Source organism: Coregonus lavaretus, assembly GCF_964263955.1.
Source record: "Coregonus lavaretus genome assembly, chromosome: 20".
Lineage (NCBI taxonomy): Eukaryota > Metazoa > Chordata > Actinopteri > Salmoniformes > Salmonidae > Coregonus > Coregonus lavaretus.
Window position 1 is genome coordinate 39989000 of NC_140007.1, and position 14847 is coordinate 40003846.

Below are 14847 nucleotides of genomic sequence, written 5' to 3' on the forward strand. Positions count from 1 at the left end.
GACAGAGTTTAGCATATAATTTTCGTAATGCCCAAAAAGCATATACATTTAATAATGATCAAAGCTCTATGCCACAAAACCTGACAGACAGAGAAAGAGGGAAAAGAGATCTTCAGTGAAAGGGGGTGGGCCATTTTCCTCCCATTCCGCCGACCCCTGTTAAGGCACTCAGGCATGTACAGAATGAACTGAATAACCCCATCTTTTGGCGCCCCCTAATGGGTATGACTGCTGTCTGTCCACGGCGCTTGACACTTCTCCCTATTCTTCATGAATGAACGGAGCATGCAGATGGGAAATTATGCATGACTTCACACTGATCTGGGGCTGCATGTATCAAGTCTCAGAGTAGGCGTGCTGATCTAGGATCAGTTTTGCTATTAAGATGATAATACGATTATATGGACAGGAGGGACCCAATCAATCAATCAATCAATTTTATTTTATATAGCCCTTCTTACATCAGCTAATATCTCGAAGTGCTGTACAGAAACCCAGCCTAAAACCCCAAACAGCTAGTAATGCAGGTGTAGAAGCACGGTGGCTAGGAAAAACTCCCTAGGGCTGTACTGTATGTCTCAAGAGCATCAGTGCTGACCTAGGGTCAGTTTTGCCTTTTAGATGTCTTCTGTATGTTCAGTTGACATCAGCTTCTTCAATCTTTCACATTGTCATTACATCAACCCATAAAGGACATTGGTAATCTGATTACTGTAAATACATACTTTACATGCACTCATACTCCACAAAGGATAGCCTATAAAATTAACTCAAGGTAGTATTTTCATTGACTGACCTAAACCTAACCTGGTCCCAGATCTTTGTGCTCTTGCGAACTCCATTGCTCATTGTCAAGCCATGACAATCATTGACAAGGAGTTGGCATGATAGCACAGACAGACTGGCACTCAGGCAAAACCACACCGCATACACAGAGAATATTTAGATCTTTTAATATTTTACAAAATAGTATAAATCACAAAAATGAATAGTAGAACTCTATAGTACACTTGGTCTTAAAGCACTTATATTTCTGGACCAAAACCCAAAACGTTCTGCTAAGCTTGTTTTCAGTGTATTGAAAATGCAACAAATGATGTATATTTTATTATCAAATTCACAGAGAAGGAAACACGTGACATAAATATCAAACCTTTTCGACACGGAAAGAAAAATATTTGAAAATACAAATAAAGTGATACAATATCCAAATAAACAACATAGTAAGGACAAGGCCTGAGACACACAGGTAAAGGCATGAAGTGTTGTTATCCAACAGTAGAAATTCAAATGATAATGTTTATTTTAGGCACTAAAGTCCACTCTAGTGTGAAATCAAACCATGAATATAGCCTACGAGGTGTAAAAATAAGTATCTTTAGGATTCTAGACTAGGCTAGTTCTATTCCAAGTCAAATACACAAGATTACTCATAAATACACTCTGTCAACATTCGCCAAACTTGCTGTGCAGCATTCAATGTTCTCTCTAAGAAAAGGTTATTAGCACTTTAACCTGGTCCCAGATCTGTTTGATGGCACAAACAGACTGGTACTCAGGCTAGCACAACTATATTTAAATCTACAATTTAATATATTAAACTAATCGATACAAAATATTCATGCATTTTAATCTTCATTTATCACAAAATACAAGATCCTTCCTAGAACAGCCAGCAATTGCTCGTGAAGTACTAGTGTATCTATTAACCCTAATTGTATTCTGTTCGCAATTTCCATTCATCTAGGCAGTATTCTCTGGCCTCTTCCTGTTCATTTGCAGGGTTTTACAGACATGACTTCTTTCATGTATTCATTGTTTTCTATTCAGCATCTGATTATTGGATTCTTTTTCCTTTTCCAAGTCTGTGCATTTTGGTCATCAAACATTTGGTCTCTGAAATATCCCTGTCCTCTTATGTGTTCATTCTTCAATAACATTATTAAGCCTCAAATGATTTAATACATTCCTTAGTTAAAATGTCAAGTCCAAAAGGTTGCTTCAAAAAGTGTGCATATTATCAACCATCAGGCCAGCTAGCCTATTGAGCTCCAGCATTGTTACAGTGAGTCAGTCCACTCGAGAGAAGATGTCCTTTGCAGCACGTGTTACTTGACCAAAACCAAAAAGTGAAGAAAAAAATGGAGTATTGTAGGAGCCTTCACCTCCCTGTTGGTCCATGATATTGTAACAGAGCATCATTCATCCAACTGTAGTCTTGCATTACCAATGCCATACTCTCAAGTCTCATCAAGGCCAAACTGGCCATAGGGCAGTTCTGGCAAATGCCAGATGGGCTGGTCCATCTTAAGCCCATTAAGTGGGCCTGTCTAAATGGTTTGCTTTTATGCACAAAATGATCATTATTTGCCTAATAATGGGTGCCTCGATAGACAAAAGAGGGTGTGATAGAAATGCCGGGGCAGGTTTATGGTCCCAGTCCGTCCCAAGTTTCATTCATGAGAAGGAATGTGAGGAAGCCTGTAAATCGAGGCTAGTCAAAATGTCATAGTCAATGCTTCTGCTGCTACAGTTTCTCCAGATAGATATGTGCTGCTAATCATTAGAACCAGAGAGCCCTTAGCTCTCAAAAGGTGCTAATCCTTAGAACCAGAGAGGCATTAGCTCTCAAAAGGTGCTAATCCTTAGAAACAGGCCAACTCTCTACCCTTCTCCCAAAGTGTGCACTTGTCTTGCACACTCCCTGTTATTAAAAGTATTGGATGGATGTAGGGAATAGGCATCGTCTGAGAAGAGTGGAGGAAGGGAGGGATATATGCAGAGTGTTTAACTCTCTGAAGGGGAGCGGAGGGGGATACAGCCGTCCATTTCCAGAGACCCAGGCCAGCCTTCGTACTTGTTACTGTTCTTACTGTTTTTCATACGGGTGGGGGGGGGGGGGGGGGGGGGTGAGAGCGAGAGACAGACACAGACAGAGAGGGCAAGAACATTAGGCTTTACAGAACAAACACACTGACAGAGCCATAGATACACTGCTCAAAAAAATAAAAGGGAACACTAAAATAACACATCCTAGATCTGAATGAATGAAATAATCTTATTAAATACTTTTTTCTTTACATAGTTGAATGTGCTGACAACAAAATCACACAAATTATCAATGGAAATCAAATTTATCAACCCATGGAGGTCTGGATTTGGAGTCACCCTCAAAATTAAAGTGGAAAACCACACTACAGGCTGATCCAACTTTGATGTAATGTCCTTAAAACAAGTCAAAATGAGGCTCAGTAGTGTGTGTGGCCTCCACGTGCCTGTATGACCTCCCTACAACGCCTGGGCATGCTCCTGATGAGGTGGCGGATGGTCTCCTGAGGGATCTCCTCCCAGACCTGGACTAAAGCATCCGCCAACTCCTGGACAGTCTGTGGTGCAACGTGGCGTTGGTGGATGGAGCGAGACATGATGTCCCAGATGTGCTCAATTGGATTCAGGTCTGGGGAACGGGCGGGCCAGTCCATAGCATCAATGCCTTCCTCTTGCAGGAACTGCTGACACACTCCAGCCACATGAGGTCTAGCATTGTCTTGCATTAGGAGGAACCCAGGGCCAACCTCACCAGCATATGGTCTCACAAGGGGTCTGAGGATCTCATCTCGGTACCTAATGGCAGTCAGGCTACCTCTGGCGAGGACATGGAGGGCTGTGCGCCCCCCAAATAAATGCCACCCCACACCATGACTGACCCACCGCCAAACCGGTCATGCTGGAGGATGTTGCAGGCAGCAGAACGTTCTCCACGGCGTCTCCAGACTCTGTCACGTCTGTCACATGTGCTCAGTGTGAACCTGCTTTCATCTGTGAAGAGCACAGGGCGCCAGTGGCGAATTTGCCAATCTTGGTGTTCTCTGGCAAATGCCAAACGTCCTGCACGGTGTTGGGCTGTAAGCACAACCCCCACCTGTGGACTTCGGGCCCTCATACCACCCTCATGGAGTCTGTTTCTGACTGTTTGAGCAGACACATGCACATTTGTGGCCTGCTGGAGGTCATTTTGCAGGGCTTTGGCAGTGCTCCTCCTGCTCCTCCTTGCACAAAGGCGGAGGTAGCAGTCCTGCTGCTGGGTTGTTGCCCTCCTACGGCCTCCTCCACGTCTCCTGATGTACTGGCCTGTCTCCTGGTAGCGCCTCCATGCTCTGGACACTACGCTGACAGACACAGCAAACCTTCTTGCCACAGCTCGCATTGATGTGCCATCCTGGATGAGCTGCAATACCTGAGCCACTTGTGAGGGTTGTAGACTCCGTCTCATGCTACCACTAGAGTGAAAGCACCGCCAGCATTCAAATGTGACCAAAACATCAGCCAGGAAGCATAGGAACTGAGAAGTGGTCTGTGGTCACCACCTGCAAAACCAGTCCTTTATTGGGGGTGTCTTGCTAATTGCCTATAATTTCCACCTGTTGTCTATTCCATTTGCACAACAGCATGTGCAATTTATCAATCAGTGTTGCTTCCTAAGTGGACGGTTTGATTTCACAGAAGTGTGATTGACTTGGAGTTACATTGTGTTGTTTAAGTGTTCCCTTTATTTTTTTGAGCAGTGTATATAACACATAGTGTAGCTATAATATGGACAGAGCTACGAGCAGAGCTATGAGGAGAACAGATGCTTCACAGAGGTCACATATCCTTCTTATCTCATGCACATATGTACAGTGAGGGAAAAAAGTATTTGATCCCCTGCTGATTTTGTACGTTTGCCCACTGACAAATAAATGATCAGTCTATAATTTTAATGGTAGGTTTATTTGAACAGTGAGAGACAGAATACCAACAAAATAATCCAGAAAAACGCATGTCAAAAATGTTATAAATTGATTTGCATTTTAATGAGGGAAATAAGTATTTGACCCCTCTGCAAAACATGACTTAGTACTTGGTGGCAAAACCCTTGTTGGCAATCACAGAGGTCAGACGTTTCTTGTAGTTGGCCACCAGGTTTGCACACATCTCAGGAGGGATTTTGTCCCACTCCTCTTTGCAGATCTTCTCCAAGTCATTAAGGTTTCGAGGCTGACGTTTGGCAACTCGAACCTTCAGCTCCCTCCACAGATTTTCAATGGGATTAAGGTCTGGAGACTGGCTAGGCCACTCCAGGACCTTAATGTGCTTCTTCTTGAGCCACTCCTTTGTTGCCTTGGCCGTGTGTTTTGGGTCATTGTCATGCTGGAATACCGATCACGACCCATTTTCAATGCCCTGGCTGAGGGAAGGAGGTTCTCACCCAATATTTGACGGTACATGGCCCCGTCCATCGTCCCTTTGATGCGGTGAAGTTGTCCTGTCCCCTTAGCAGAAAAACACCCCCAAAGCATAATGTTTCCACCTCCATGTTTGACGGTGGGGATGGTGTTCTTGGGGTCATAGGCAGCATTCCTCCTCCTCCAAACACGGCTAGTTGAGTTGATGCCAAAGAGCTCCATTTTGGTCTCATCTGACCACAACACTTTCACCCAGTTCTCCTCTGAATCATTCAGATGTTCATTGGCAAACGTCAGACGGGCCTGTATATGTGCTTTCTTGAGCAGGGGGACCTTGCGGGCGCTGCAGGATTTCAGTCCTTCACGGCGTAGTGTGTTACCAATTGTTTTCTTGGTGACTATGGTCCCAGCTGCCTTGAGATCATTGACAAGATCCTCCCGTGTAGTTCTGGGCTGATTCCTCACCGTTCTCATGATCATTGCAACTCCACGAGGTGAGATCTTGCATGGAGCCCCAGGCCGAGGGAGATTGACAGTTCTTTTGTGTTTCTTCCATTTGCGAATAATCGCACCAACTGTTGTCACCTTCTCACCAAGCTGCTTGGCGATGGTCTTGTAGCCCATTCCAGCCTTGTGTAGATCTACAATCTTGTCCCTGACATCCTTGGAGAGCTCTTTGGTCTTGGCCATGGTGGAGAGTTTGGAATCTGATTGATTGATTGCTTCTGTGGACAGGTGTCTTTTATACAGGTAACAAGCTGAGATTAGGAGCACTCCCTTTAAGAGTGTGCTCCTAATCTCAGCTCGTTACCTGTATAAAATACACCTGGGAGCCAGAAATCTTTCTGATTGAGAGGGGGTCAAATACTTATTTCCCTCATTAAAATGCAAATCAATTTATAACATTTTTGACATGCGTTTTTCTGGATTTTGTTGTTGTTATTCTGTCTCACTGTTCAAATAAACCTACCATTAAAATGATAGACTGATCATTTCTTTGTCAGTGGGCAAACGTACAAAATCAGCAGGGGATCAAATACTTTTTTCCCTCACTGTATATGTATAAGCACATCCAATTATAAACTTGACGCAACTAAGCAGGATCGCCATTTTGCTTTGCGCTCTTGCGCTGTGTTCGAACGGTATAATTTAGGCTTAAAGTAAAGGTAGTCTACCTGTTCGAATGGGCTCTTGTTCTCGATGCCCTTGGCTCCTACAAACACCCAGCTGTCTCTGAAGGTGAGCTCCTTCACTGCTGTGCTACCCAGCTCCTCAAACAGATGACGAGCCTCGTCATTTAACCTGACACAGGTGTTAGGAGAGGGAGACAGACCGTTACAGTAAAGTAGGATAGCTAGATGAATGTCCATTTAACCTTACAGTACTATATACAATTTTTGTATAGTTTGACACCACACATAACATTGTCTTAGAAATGTTTACAGTGGTAAGAAATAGACTGGTAGATTTACAAGTTATGTCAATGGTAATTTGGTTCTGTTAAGCATTTTACAAGATTGTGGTGACTGTAAAACAACCCCTATAGTATTGTGTGTGTGAGTCATGCACCACAAAGCATAATATTATAACCACACAGCGCTGAAAGCATTGCACGGGACTGAGGCTCACTTAGTACTGTCCAGGGGGCTGAAACTACACAATAACAACTCTATAATCAGGGGGAGGGGAGATAACTATCAACAGTACAACATTAACCGTTCTCAGAGTGAAGAGGCTTCCATGTGTGTCTTCGGGGTAAGGGAGGGAGGGAGGGAGGGAGGGAGGGGGGGGGGGGGGAGAGAGAGAGAACATGCTAGACTCTTACTTTGTGCAGGATCATCAAAGGAAGCTACAAACACAAGTGTTCCCTCTTGTAAAGGCAGGAGATACTTCAACAGGTCAGTAACATCTGAGAATTGAAGACAGACGGGGAGGATGTAGCCTATTAAAGCACCTGTATTTAACTGAACAATATGTAGAGGGGCGTCAAGCTACTTTTAACCTCTTGTATAATGAAAATATAGAAGATATTGTTTATTTTATACATAATTCATTCAAATAGAACGAATTTGGCCATCAACGCACCTTTAAAAAAGAAGTGCATTAGGCATGCATCAAATGACAACAGCACATCAGTATAAACTTGTTTAATCCTCTCACCTCCTGCCCACGTATCAAATGATTGTGTCCAAGAGCTCTCCACATACCCCTGATGAGCAGAAACATCAATTCATTTAAAGTTAGCAATCTGTGCAACAGTCAAGTCAAAATCACAACTGCACAAATGTACTTATGAAACATAACTATCAAGAATTGTCAGAGATTGTTCTAATTACCATTTACTAAAGCAACGTTTAGTCCTCTACCAACATTGTTGTTGACACGGCTGACAAGGCTGAGGGAGAAGAAAAGGAGAGGTTGGGGGAACCATAAGTACCAACACTTTACCTGGGCTGTTTAACGTACTAACTTACTGGTCAAATTTCCCAAAAGCCCATCATAAACCCATTGTAGGCAGTAGACGAAAGATGAGCTTAGAGCTACTAAGCTTTCAGGAAACTAACCCCTGAAGAGTTCATCTATACATTGTTACACACCGACACTGAAGGAGCCACCATAGACAGACAGAATGACAGGCAGACAGAAGGGGTGATGCTACCGACAAAACCACCCCTTTGGTCATTTTTCATAGGAGTTGGCAAGATGGCCCAAACAGATCTGGTTTGGGCCATCTTGAAGGAAAGCAAGAAAGACCGAGAGAAATACTTGCATTCAGCTCTTCAGACAAATTTTAGGGTTAAAATGAGATTATGGCAGAAAGAGAGTGATATGAGAATTAAAAGGAAACAGAGAGGCAGGGGGAGAGAGTGAGATGGTTGGCGGTGACGTTCCATACATTGGTGTAAGAATTGGGACGGCCCCAATGATTTACAATAATTCTCACATCTTATCCTCCAGGCAGATCTTAGGCCCAATGACGTTGGCAGCTCCAGAGACGACGCGGAAGGCCAGATGTTTCTGAGGACAGGGAGCCGACAGACCACACTTGTACCTGCGTGGTTTGGGCTCTGCAAGAGGAGAGGACAAACACAAATTAGCACATTTACATTTTAGTCATTTAGCAGACGCTCTTATCCAGAGCGACTTACAGTTAGTGAGTGCATACATTTTTCATATCCCATTTAAAGCCACGGGAATTAAGCTAAAACCTTATTGTATCCATTCCAAAGATCCCCACATCATCCATGCATTCATTAGTTATCATCTCCCAGAAATGACAGCTCAAACACAGCTGCTATAGCTAGCTAACAATTACATGTAACGTTAACAGAGATCTTTGAAAGTAGCATAGCCATGTAGCTAGCACAATAGAATGAAAGCGTACCCAAGCGGGGAATATGTTGCTCAACTGAGGGACATCAATTAGCACTGTCCCACTGACGTTGAAATGGTTAGGTTCCAAAGGACAATGCTTTTGTGACTGCCACTGTAAATAATGGTCTTAACTTGCCACATACCAGCCATTGGCCTCATGGTGAAATCCCTGAGCGGTTTCCTTCCTCTCCGGCAACTGAGTTAGGAAGGATGCCTGTATCTTTGTAGTGACAGGGTGTATTATACACCATCCAAATGGGTAATTCATAACCTCACCATGCTCAAAGGGAGGAATTGGAAAACCTCCCTGGTCTTTGTGGTTGAAATTCACTGCTCGACTGAGGGACTTTACAGAATTGTGTGTGTGGGGTACAGAGATTAGGTCAAAAGTTTGGACACACCTACTCATTCAAGGGTTCTTCTTTATTTTTTATTATTTTTTACATTGTAGAATAATAGTGAAGACATAAACTATGAAATAACACATATGCAATCATGTAGTAACCAAAGAAGTGTTTTACAAATCAAAATATATTTTAGATTTGATATTCTTCAAAGTAGCCACCCATTGCCTTGATGACAGCTTTGCACATCCTTGGCATTCTCTCAACCAGCTTCATGAGGAATGCTTTTCCAACAGTCTTGAAGGAGTTCCCACATATGCTGAGCACTTGTTGGCTACTTTTCCTTCACTCTGCGGTCCAACTCATCCCAAACCATCTGATGCAGCGCTACATCAATCTCCTTCTTGGTCAAATAGCCCTTACACAGCCTGGAGTTGTGTTTTGGGTCACTGTCCTGTTGAAAAACAAATGATAGTCCCACTAAGCGCAAACCAGATAGGATGGTGTATCGCTGCAGAATGCTGTGGTAGCCATGCTGGTTAATTGTGCCTTGAATTCTAAATTAATCACAGACAGGGTCACCAGTAAAGCATCCCCACACCATCACACCTCCTCCTCCATGCTTCACGGTGGGAACCACACACGTGGAGATCATCCGTTCACCTACTCCACGACTCACAAAGACACGGCGGTTTGAACCAAAAATCTAATGTCCATTGCTCGTGTTTCTTGGCCCAAGCAAGTCTCTTCTACTTATTGGTGTCCTTTAGTAGTGGTTTCTTTGCAGCAATTCGACCATGAAGGCCTGATTCACGCAGTCTCCTCTGAACAGTTAATGTTGAGATATGTCTGTTACTTGAACTCTGTGAAGCTTTTACTTGGGCTGCAATTTCTGAGGCTGGTAACTCTAATGAACTTGAGAGCCAGTTTCATCATAGCGATTGATGGTTTTTACGACTGCACTTGAAGAAACTTTCAAAGTTCTTCAAATTTTCCGGATTGACTGACCTTCATGTCTTAAAAGCAATGATGGAATGTCGTTACTCTTTGCTTATTTGAGCTGTTCTTGCCATAATATGGACTTGGTCTTTTACCAAATAGGGCTATCTTCTGTATACCACCTCTACCTTGTCAAAACACAACTGATTGGCTCAAACACATTAAGGAAAGAAATTCCACAAATTACATTTTAACAAGGCACACCTGTAAATTAAAATGCATTCCAGGTGACTACCTCATGAAGCTGGTTGAGAGAATGCCAAGAGTGTGCAAAGCTGTCATCAAGGAAAAAGGTGGCTACTTTGAAGAATCTCAAATATAAAATATATTTTGATTTTTTAAACTTTTTTGGTTACTACATGATTCCATATGTGTTATTTCATAGTTTTGATGTCTTCAATATTATTCTACAATGTAGAAAATAGTAAACATTACGAAAAACCCTGGAATGAGTAGGTGTGTCCAACCTTTTGACTGGTACTGTATATAAATTATTTTAATAGCAGGACACTGTAAAGTCCATTATTCCACTGAAGGGTATGAATTCGGCTGTTTGAAAAGGTTTGAATCCCAAGCAACTTGCAAGAAAGGAAATTCACATTAGCACTACAATTCTACTCCATCCAAGCTCTACTGTTTTTCAGCACACAGCTTTGAGCTACTACATTAGCAATTTTTGGTCTATTGTACTTCAAACAATGTGTATGCAGGTTGCTTAGAATTCAAACCGTCTCAAACAGCCTAATTCATACTCTTCAGTGGAATAATGGACTTTACAGTGTCCTGCTATTAAAATAATTAATATATATGAGCATACAAAACATTAGGAACACCTTCCTATTATTGAGTTGCACCCCCTTTTGCCCACAGAACATTTTACATTTTAGTAATTTAGCAGACACTCTTATCCAGAGCGACTTACAGTTAGTGAGTGCATACATTTTCATACTGGCCCCCCGTGGGAAACGAACCCACAACCCTGGCGTTGCAAGCGCCATGCTCTACCAACTGAGCTACACGGGGCCAGTCTCAATTCGTCAGGGCATGGACTTTACAATGTGTCGAAAGCGTTCCACAGAGATGCTGGCACATGTTGACTCCAACGCTTCCCACAGTTGTGTCAAGTTGGCTGGTAGTGGATCTCTACTCTGAATAGCTCATTCCATCTCATCCCACAGATGCTCAATTGGATTGATGTTCGAGGAACCATTCCTGGACAATACTAGCCTCGTGGCAAGGGGCATTATCCTGCTGAAAAATTCATTAGCAGATGGATACACTGCTGCCACGAAGGGATGCACCTGATTGGCAATGATGTTAAGATATTCTGTGGAATTCAAACGTTGCTCCACTTCTATCAAAGGACCCAATGTGTGCCATGAAAACACACCACACACCATCATCACCAGCCTGCAATGTTGACACGTGGCATGATGAATGCATGTACTAATGTGGTTTTCTCCATACCCTAGTGCTCTCATCAACGTGAAACAGCAGGAACTGGGATTCATCAGTTAAGTCAAAGGTCGCGCAAGCAAGCAATGATGTTGGCGTTGTTTAACCTTGGTGTGTTTAATCTGGGTGCACCAACACCCCCTGGCTACTTTTTACTTGGATGGCGACTTCAGGTTTTCAGGAATACACTGAAAAGTATCTTGACACTATTAATCAGTCTGCACAAATTTTGATAATAATGACATTAAGAAAATTGCATTGACAGAGGGAGTGTACTTAATCAATGCATAAGGTAAGGGCTGTATCGTTAGCTAGCTACATTGCTAAGCATGCCAGATTGACTAGTGTATGGAGTAACATTAGCCAACATTAACATTAGATGAGTATTGACCATTGCATGTCTTATACATTAGCAGCGTGGCAGTTTCCCAAAGTTTGGTGTTGACTATGAACTTTACTTAGCTAGCTGTGCTTTGTTTGTGGAAGAACGTGGGATAGCTATATTGTCAACTAGGGCTGACCTCGTTTAGTCGACTGGTTGATTGTTTGGTCGACCAATACTTTTTTATTAAAGCACTCGCAAACAGATTTAAAAAAATTCATGGCACACAAGACACCTGTCTGATTCGCGCCTGTCTCAGTGGACTAATCCATTAAGGAGGCCGCAGGGAGGCCACGGTCCAAGAAAAAGGAGTGTGGCTCAGATGCACAAGGCAAGTCTCTCTCCAGAATGCGCTCTCTCCTGCCATTTGGTGTGTATTCATTGTTTCATAACTTAATTGTGTGCGTTGTTTGCTGTGTATCAATTCCCCATTACATACAGTGCATTCGGAAAGTATTCAGACCCCTTGACTTTTTCCACATTTTGTTATGTCACAGCCTTATTCTAAAATGGATTAAATAGTTTTTTCCCTTATCAATCTACATGCAATACCCATGATGACAACGCAAAGACAGATTTTTATACATTTTTGAAAATGTATAAAAAATAAAAATGGATTTATCACATTTACATAAGTATTCAGACCCGTTACTCAGTACTTTGTTAAAGCACCTTTGGCAACGACTACAGCCTAGAGTCTTCTTGGCTATGACTCTACAAGCTTGGCATACCTGTATTTGGGAAGTTTCTCCCATACCTCTCTGCCGATCCTTTAAAAGTTCTGTCAAGGTTGGATGGGGAGCGTCGCTGCACAGCTATTTTCAGGTCTCTCCAGAGATGTTAGATCGGGTTCAAGTCCGGGCTCTGGCTGGGCCACACAAGGACATTCGGAGACTTGTCCCGAAGCCACTCCTGCATTGTCTTGGCTGTGTGCTTAGGGTCATTGTCCTTCGCCCCAGTCTGAGGTCCTGAGCGCACTGGAGCAGGTTTTCATCAAGGATCTCTCTGTACTTTGCTCCGTTCATCTTTCCCTCGATCCTGACTAGTCTCCCAGTCCCTGCCGCTGAAAAACATCCTCACAACATGATGCTGCCACCACCATTCTTCACTGTAGGGATGGTGCCAGGTTTCCTCCAGACGTGACATTTGGCATTCAGGCCAATGAGCTCAATCTTGGTTTCATCAGACCAGAGAATCTTGTTTCTCATGGTCTGAGAGTCCTTTAGGTGCCTTTTGGCAAACTCCAAGCGGGCTGTCATGTGCCTTTTACTGAGGAGTGGTTTCCGTCTGGCCACTACCATAAAGGCCTGATTGGTGAAGTGCTGCAGAGATGGTTGTCCTTCTGGAAGGTTCTCCCATCTCCATAGAGGAACTCTGGAGCTCTGTCAGAGTGACCATCGGATTCTTGGTCACCTCCCTGACCAAGGCCCTTCTCCCCCGATTGCTCAGTTTGGCCGGGTGGCCAGCTCTAGGAAGAGTCTTGGTGGTTGCAAACTTCTGCCATTTAAGAATGATGGAGGCCACTGTGTTCTTGGGGACCTTCAATGCTGCAGAATTATTGTGGTACCCTTCCACAGATCTGTGCCTCGACCCAATCCTGTTTCGGAGCTCTACGGACAATTCCTTCGACCTCATGGCTTGGTTTTTGCTCTGACGTGCACAGTCAACTGTGGGACCTTATATAGACAGGTGTGTGCCTTTCCAAATCATTCCAATCAAGTTGTAGAAACACCTCAACAATGATCAATGGAAACAGGATGCACCTGAGCTCAATTTCGAGTCTCATAGCAAAGGGTGTGAATATGTATGTAAATAAGTCTTTTTTTATTTGTAATAAATGTGCACACAAAAAAACAGTTTTCACTTTCTCATTATGTGGTATTGTGTGTAGATTTATGAGATGTTTTATTTATTTAATCCATTTTAGAATAAGGCGGTAACGTAAACAAAATCTGGTAAAAGTCAAGGGGTCTGAATACTTTCCGAATGCACTGTACTATTGTGGCAGCTAGATATCAGACAGTAGAATTGTCTTAATCTTACCACTAAATAAGTGTTTGACCACTGAGTTGCTGTCCCCTCCGAGGATGGAGCTGGCTAACACCCAGATGAAGCCCACCAATAGCAGCACAGCTACAGCTCGCAGAGGTCCTGGCACACACACAGACACATTCCATTAGAATGGGCTCTCTCGCAGTAACAATACATTACATTCATTAGATAAAACTAAAAGACAGATGGACACTTTCACAGACATGACGCACACATTCCTACCTGCCAATCTCATTATTGATTTTCTTAAGAAGCAAAGGCAGACAGGCTAGTAGTCCTATAGAAATCTCTTGAAAAATAGATTTAAAATCTCAATGAGCACTTCCTGGTTAAATAAAGGTTAAATAAAATAATAGAAATAAATAGAAAACAAACAATGAGACATAAGATAGTCACGTTAGAATGCACATGGGCTTTCCTGGTAATGTCCTGGCAGTTTCACTGAAGCAACCATGTTTGGAATCTTAAAAGGATTCATTTGAGCAAATTACAGGAATCTCTATCAATTATACAATGTAGCAACAGAGTGGCAAGTAAGTAAGATGGCACTTTCGAGATGCATTCGACAAGACAAGGGCAACAAGTGGAGAGAAGGCGTCCACTGCAAAGAGGCAACACCCACTGTTATTTATTCCAAGGCAACTTCGTCGAGATTTCCCTCGTGAAAATTCACCTTTCCTGGCAAGACAAACTTTGACACAAAAAAGTAAGCCAATAAAATATGATTTGGACGGCTTAGTTCACCACCTGTAGTGGTTGCATCGTTCCAGTTACGACAAGCATGACGGAATTGTCTTTATTTCATCAGCGTGCGATCTTCCGATTAGTTTTGAGCCTTTCATTTTCGGTATCGTCAGTCTGGAGTCTGCGCATGCATTTTTCAACGGTTATACCATGTTCAAGACACTCGGAAAAATACGACGTAAAATCATGAAGTCAGTGATTTTCACATCGGAAAGTCTGAAGCTCTAGAAAGAGGCCCGAGTAACCGAGTTGGAATTCAGAGTTGGATGAC

The 14847-nt window shown here is 42.9% G+C and overlaps 1 pseudogene across 1 annotated transcript; it reads right to left on the reverse strand.

The window, feature by feature from the left end:
• Window positions 1-1069: 1069 nt before the first annotated feature.
• Window positions 1070-14572, reverse strand: LOC311148165 (protein FAM3A-like; annotated as a pseudogene). Its single transcript, XR_014615643.1, has 8 exons — window positions 14455-14572; window positions 13824-13931; window positions 8170-8293; window positions 7562-7620; window positions 7386-7434; window positions 7051-7134; window positions 6401-6527; window positions 1070-2872 (listed from the first exon to the last, which is right to left on the reverse strand). The product of XR_014615643.1 is annotated as a protein FAM3A-like (transcript).
• Between the last annotated feature and the right edge of the window lie 275 nt (window positions 14573-14847).